A 6,686-nucleotide genomic window follows, 5' to 3' on the forward strand; every position below is an offset into this window, starting at 1 on the left:
GTGCTTCCAGGCTCATGGAGGAAGCTGTGGTTTCTTCTAGAATTAGTAACAAAGAAAAGCCAAATCTCCTTCCACCTTTCTCTCTGAAGGAGCCTGGGACCCGCCAGCACCTTTGTACACATCCCTCCGTTTCCAGCACCCACGCATCCACCAGCAGTACCAGCGTGTTTGTGAAGTTACTTCAAATTACAGGTACTTAAAACCAAAGTAAAAACAGTCACTGTTCTAACCCGGAACATCTGTTCCATAGACATCATTTCCACTGAGAAAGCCAAGTTGGTTCAAAGACACGACAGGAAAGTTTTGGACTGAAAAAAGTAGGATCCTGGGCAGTAACAACATGGATTTTCCAAGGACAGAACTTCTTTCCTCCTCTAGAGTCCCAACAGCCCCAGCCTTCCCCAAAAGCCAGAAGATCCTGTCACAGGGCAGTAAGTATTTTCCTCACTTGCTGCTCTATTTGAAAAGCCACAGCCCTCTGAAGCCATCATTGCAAGCCCTTCCTGTGCTTTCAAATGACTTGGAAGCAGGAGCGCTGCTTTTCCCCTTCCCTTCCTGGCCCCGAGCTCCTCAGCTCCCAATATTGAGTTGGAAAAGCTACAAAGAGTTTTGGACTAATCTCTTTTCCCCACAGCTAGCACGAGGGTGAAGCCAGTTTCCCAGGCAGTGCAGAAGGGCTTGTTTGGGACCTGGTGGCGTTGAGGAGTTGTCTTTTCTGACCTAAATGATTGTCTTTTCTAATCTAAATGATTCTACACGGTGAACTCGGCAGTCCTGGGTTAATGGTTGGACTCAATGATCTTAAAAGTTCTTTTCCACCCAAAATGATTCTATGATTTTATGTGTGGCAGTTACCTGAACTCTTGTGTCCTACTAGACAGGGACCTAATTTGCAGGCAAGCTAACCTGAGAGCCTAGCAGAGGAGCCCATGCTCCCATCACTGGTTCAGTTGGGTTTTTAAGTTGTGGTTGGAAAAAAACCAGCATGGACTCATTTCCATCATTCCATCCATTCATCCCTCGTTTCATCTGTTCCTCAGTCTTAAAAGCCTGACTCTACCCCTGTTGCCTACATCCCAGGTCCTACTACTTTCAGATGCTCCACCCCTCCACCGGTAGCACATTACTTGCCAGCTCTCGGTGAGTGGAGAGCAACTACCCAGCTCTAGGAGGTTTAGGACTTCTCAAAGGAGCAGGTCGAGTTCATGGGTCATTATTTTATTGCAATGAAGTTTCAAGCCCTTGAGATAGACATGTTTCCTCTAGGAAGCTTTAAAAACATGCAGGTGAAGAGGTCCCTACAATTCACTGGGACCTTGGAGCCAGAACTTTAGCAAGTCTTTTGGGATCAAATGTAGCAATATCCAAGGACCACACCGTCTACATGAGCTTCAGCGCTCCCTGCCCATTCCCTTCCTCGGGCATATACTGGCTCTGCTCTTCCCTTCATTCGTCCTCTTCTTACCCCTGTACTTGTAAGACAAGCCTGGTTTGGCAGCCAAAATAACACACCTCTCTCCAGAAAGAACAAACCAGAAGAAACATGCCAGAAGCAACCCAAAAGGCTATTGCTGTGGGTTCAGGACAGGGCAACAGTTGCTCTTCCCAACGCATGCCTTGCTTGTTTCAACTCAATTAGAGAAAACAGACTCTTTCCTTCTTCCCTCAAGGCCATCTTTTCAACCACTCAGAAAACTGCTGTGTTGGCATGGACCTCTCTAACAGAGAGCAAATTCCAGTGCCATTTCTTCCAAGACAAGATGCATTGGCACCACCGAGCCCATGTTCTCCAAGGGACAGTACGCACCGCCTTACCCTCACAGCTGCTAACATCCAGCCCAGAAAAAGGCTCCCCACCCTACAGGCAAAGAGAGACTCCACTTGCATCTGAAAGAAGATGAGGCCAAGGTGTTTTTCTATGAGTAACCAAGTTCCTACTCAAAAAGCAGCCACCAGCAGAAACTACTAGTAAAAGAACTGGGAAAACCGTGCGTACTTACGTACAGAAGTCTAACTGCTGCCAGGAAGCTGTAAGAGGAACAATGAAACAAGAGCCTCATCATCTCTGCGTCCAGATCGTGCTCCACAGCTCTGTTCCCGGGTGTCCCTTGACTAAGACAGACGGCCACCAGGCTTCCTACCACCAGCAGGCAGCTCGCTGTGGGGACAGCCTCCACCTGGGCTCAGCCAGGAACTGGTATGCTGCCCCATCCCTTGTAAAGCGCTCCCACCTGGGAGCCAGGCAAGGCGAGTCAGAGGGATGCTCGCTCCGGTGCATTCCCCAGCTATCTGGTGATTGGCAACAGGAGGAGAAGATGAGCTGAGCTAACTGGAGAAGACAGGAGCAAGTGAATGGCACTTGACCCCCTGATTACTTCCCTACAGGCATCTGTCATCCCTTCTCTGCTGTAATTTCCAAACTTAAATTTTACAGGCTCCGAGGGGGGTGTTAGTTTGCAAAAGCGCATCACCCATTAGGGGAGCATGTGGGTTTTTTCTCTACCGGAGAATCCACAATGTTGTCCCAAACACTGGGAGAGGGGACTTGGACTGCACCCTCCCTGCCAAGGGCAGGGGAACACCAGGCACATCCTTTGAAGTGCAAGGAGAGGATGCTTGGGGAATTTCGCAAGTGCACTGAGTTTTCTTCACAGTGTGGAAAGTCACCCCTGTAAAGCGGTACTGAAGTGGGAATGCATTTCCAAAAATCCTCAAATGCCTTAGTTGCTTTCAGGGGCACAGGCTTTCCCTTCCATTTATGTTCTGCTGCTCTCTCCCCGCGCTTTGTGGCAAAGCCTTCCAGCACATGTCAATCCCTCAAGTCAGAAAGTGGTTTAACATTAAATTTGTGCTCAGGGAACCAAAAAATCCAGGATTAACAGGTTATCCTCTCTCCTTTCCTTCTGCTTAGACATTTCCAGTGACCCATTTTACACAGCCTTGAGGGCTGAAGGGACTCTGCAGCCAGACTTCTCCTAGTTGCTGGTATTTCCACGCGTATGTAGCTCTGAGCTCATTTTTTCCTAGCCATGATAAAGAGGATGCAGATTGCCAAAGAAGTCATTTCTGACTATTCCAGCCACTTTGCATCAGGCTACCCAGAACAGCCCTACAATGATGCAGTAAGAAACAGAGATGAGTTCAGGTAACTGATTGAGACAGACATTAAGTACTAAAAAAAAAATAATTCAAACTGCTGTTATTGCTGCCTTTTTTTTTTTTTCTTGAAGCCTAATTACCCGAGAAAGCTAATGAAACCACAGCATAAAACATATGACTTTCAGGAGATGACTTTCCTTCCTAGCCTCAGAAGACTTTGTTTTTCTTAGTTCAGATAACACTCGCCTAAAGAAAACTTTAGGAAGTCCTTGGCAGGAAAGCCTTACTGCAGGATTAGTCACATTCCCATCACCTGCTCCATCAGTGATCTGCTGGGCTGGGATCACGTAACGTTCATCCACAGTGCAATACCCCAGATAAACCCAATGCCTCGGCTGAAAAATTCCCCTTACAGGCTGCGTGTAGAGGCTTGTCAAGCCTCAAGTGCCCTGCAGGCTGCACTTTAAAAACCTCTGTCTTAGATGATTTATTTGTCAGGTAGGTTTCTTTTCCCCCCTGGCTCTCCTTATTTGCAGGTGGCTTTCATCTGTGGAAGTTTCATTTCTGCTGATGCTAATGAAGTTGAACCCTAGGAGAAGAGCCTGATTGCTGACAAGCCCTCCAGCTCTCTACAGAGCTGATGTAAGGTCAGCTAAGAAATCATTTCTCTCAACATCTACTGTCTTCCTACAATTTCTTCTATTAACAGGCTTCTCTACATGAAAGCATTTCTCTGCCATTTCCCATCAATGGCACACGGAAGAAGAGACTGCCGTTTCCCTAATCTGTCTTGCTTCTCCCTTCCCACCCAGGCTTCCCTTAAATGATCCCCCACCACTTAAAAATGACAGCCACAGCCCTATTTTTCTAATCTGCAGCTCCCTCTTCTAAATCTAAGCACATGGGACAGCTAAATGGCTCCTCTTTACCCCTTCCTCCCCACCCAGGCTGTTTTATAGACTAGCAACAACCATCACTCGGCACTTCGTCCCTATATAACCGCTGGCTCTGCCACTTTGCCCCTCTGCAGAAGTCACTCTATTGCTCTTATCGGTCTCACACGAAGCATAAGCAAACAGGGGACATCTGCGTCGCACATCACGCTTTACCAAGAGGATGTTGTGGGCATCCTTTGAGCAGCTCTTAGCTTGCAGGCGACTCACCCGTCCATGCCATTTCACAGTCAGGAGGACCGACCTGGCCGAGCACCAGCACGAGGTCACACCAGAATGCCTGTCCCCTGCAAGGGGCTGGCCCTGCGCTCTTGGCTCAGGTTTCGAGCTGAGGTGAGGTTGGTCGTGCCTATCTTGCCAAGAAACACACATGCGAGGTGAACGTGACATCCCCTGAGGAGCATTTTGTAGTCACAGCATTAGCTGTTCCTATGAAGCCAGGCCAGCCTGCGGTGCAGCTGGCAAGGGGGTAGGTACGGGTGGAGGAGCTGAGCCATCTATAAAAGCACAAGAGAGGTTTGGGTGGGTTATAGATGTAAACTTGGAAGCGTGGAGGAAAAGAAAGGTCTTTGATCTTTGTAATACACTCCCAGTGAGGGGTTGGCTTGGTTTTGCAAAACAGCTGCATCGGAGTTACTAAGCGTGCTTGAAAGAACAGGCTTGCGAGGCACCCGGCTACATGGGATCGGATCTTTCCCAGCTGCCAACAGCAATTTCACTGGAAGACCATAAACAAACAGCCCTGGAGAAGGACAATTCCTCTCTGAGGCTGGTGGTGCAAGATACGGTGCATCTTGCTTGCATCCTCTATGTCTAAGGGGGTAACGGCGTCCATGGGGTTATGTCTGCTGCTGCAGCAAATCCACTTGCCACAGGTGAGCGAGGGCGCAATAATCAGCACCTCCCTACCATGCTGATTGACTTAAAGCTACAAATTCTACCTCTGAGCTTGGAGTACTGTCCAAACCTTTCCATGGAAACACAAGATAGTTTATCCATGACAAGTACCGCTATCTTGCCATTACCAGGCGACCACATAAATAGCAAAGGCGTCCTCTGTTACTTTTTTTGTCATATAGGAACCTGCTCTCCAAGAGCTTCCCAACTCCAGGAAGGTAAAAACCCCACCCAACTTCTTCCAATCTCACTTGTTATTTCTCATTTGGTGAGGTGAAAGTGTTGCTGCCCTTGACTACTTACAGCATTTTGAGAGTTTCAAAACACTGGAGGGGACATAAATAATCCTGATTTTTTACCTAGAAGGGCACGGCAACGTTATTAGGAGGTTCAAGTAAGTAATCACATTTAAAAACATTTTCAAACATTTACCAAAAAGACTTGCATGCCTTACTTATGCCAGAAATGGAGGAGGAAGTGCTCCCCCAGCCCAGGTTTTTATATTCCATAGGGGCTGCTACAAACCGTAACAAGCCCATTGCTTAGGTATGGATGCCTGATGAAGGCTGGGGAAGGCAGTAGTGAGCTGAGGAAGAAATACTGTACTGGAGCCAAAGGAAAAAGAAAAATGTGGCTGAACTAAAAGGAAAGTGAAAACAAACTATTTGCTAACACTCTGCTATTGGGACAGAGCGGAGAGTGTTGCAGCTGACAGGACAGCTGACCTCCGGATCAGCCCAAAGTACGGAGTGGGAGACAAGGCTCAGTTAACCGGGCTCGTGCGGGTTTAGTGTTTTGCTGGGTCAGGATTTTGGGAACCAAATGCTGGTGTAATGGATACCTACGCAGAGCAAATGCCACAGCTTCATGGTATGGGGGAACCAGTGTTTCAAGGATGGGCTTGGCTGCATGCCAAATTGGAGATTGATCTCCAGTTGCCCTGCATCCTTTAAATTCTTTTGGTTTTTTTTATATCCTTCTCAAAATAGTTTATTTTCAGGCTTTTAACGAGAAAATCTTATGTCCAGGATCTCGTGTGCCTTCTTTAGCATTGTAGGGCATGGGAAACTGCTTCTTCTAAGCCCTGACCCTCTCGAAGTTGTGCTGCAGCCTAGGTCCTCCTCTCTGCACCTACACACAAACCAGCCAGCATCGCTAGCCAGCTTTGTGACTCCAGACAAAATAGTGAAACAGATATTCTCCACCTTACACCTTGTGATCTTTGCTTATATCTGTCTGCTCAAAGCTTCCTATTAAGACTCTAGGTCTGGACAATTACTCCTGGCTCTATTCACTGCAAGGTATTTCTGCTTCTGCCATGGAAATTAAAAGACTGGCCCAGTCTCAAAGCACAGATTTGAATTTCAGACTTCCTGAAGTTCAGGAGCATTCCGACTTAGGTTTAATTCAGCCCACAGTAATGGGGGACGGTTTTGCTTGTTTGTCTTCAGAAACCTGATACTGAAGATAAAAACTTATTCAAGCAAGCATTTGCAAAACTCGGATGTTGATTAGGTATTTTGCATCCAAAGTTTTCCCTCTGGCATAACCCTAGGATGTACCAGATCAGAGTTTTGGAGCTCCTAGGTTTTTTCAGCTCCTTCAGAAAGTACTGGCAGATGGAGATGCTCAGCTATGGGGAAAATCACCCTCTCAGCACACAGATAGAGAAATGCCACTCCTGTTTCGCATCCCTGTAGCCTCCATAAACCTCCTCTGCTAGGAACCTGAACAGTC

Source organism: Falco punctatus, assembly GCF_963210335.1.
Source record: "Falco punctatus genome assembly, chromosome: 1".
NCBI classification, from domain to species: domain Eukaryota; kingdom Metazoa; phylum Chordata; class Aves; order Falconiformes; family Falconidae; genus Falco; species Falco punctatus.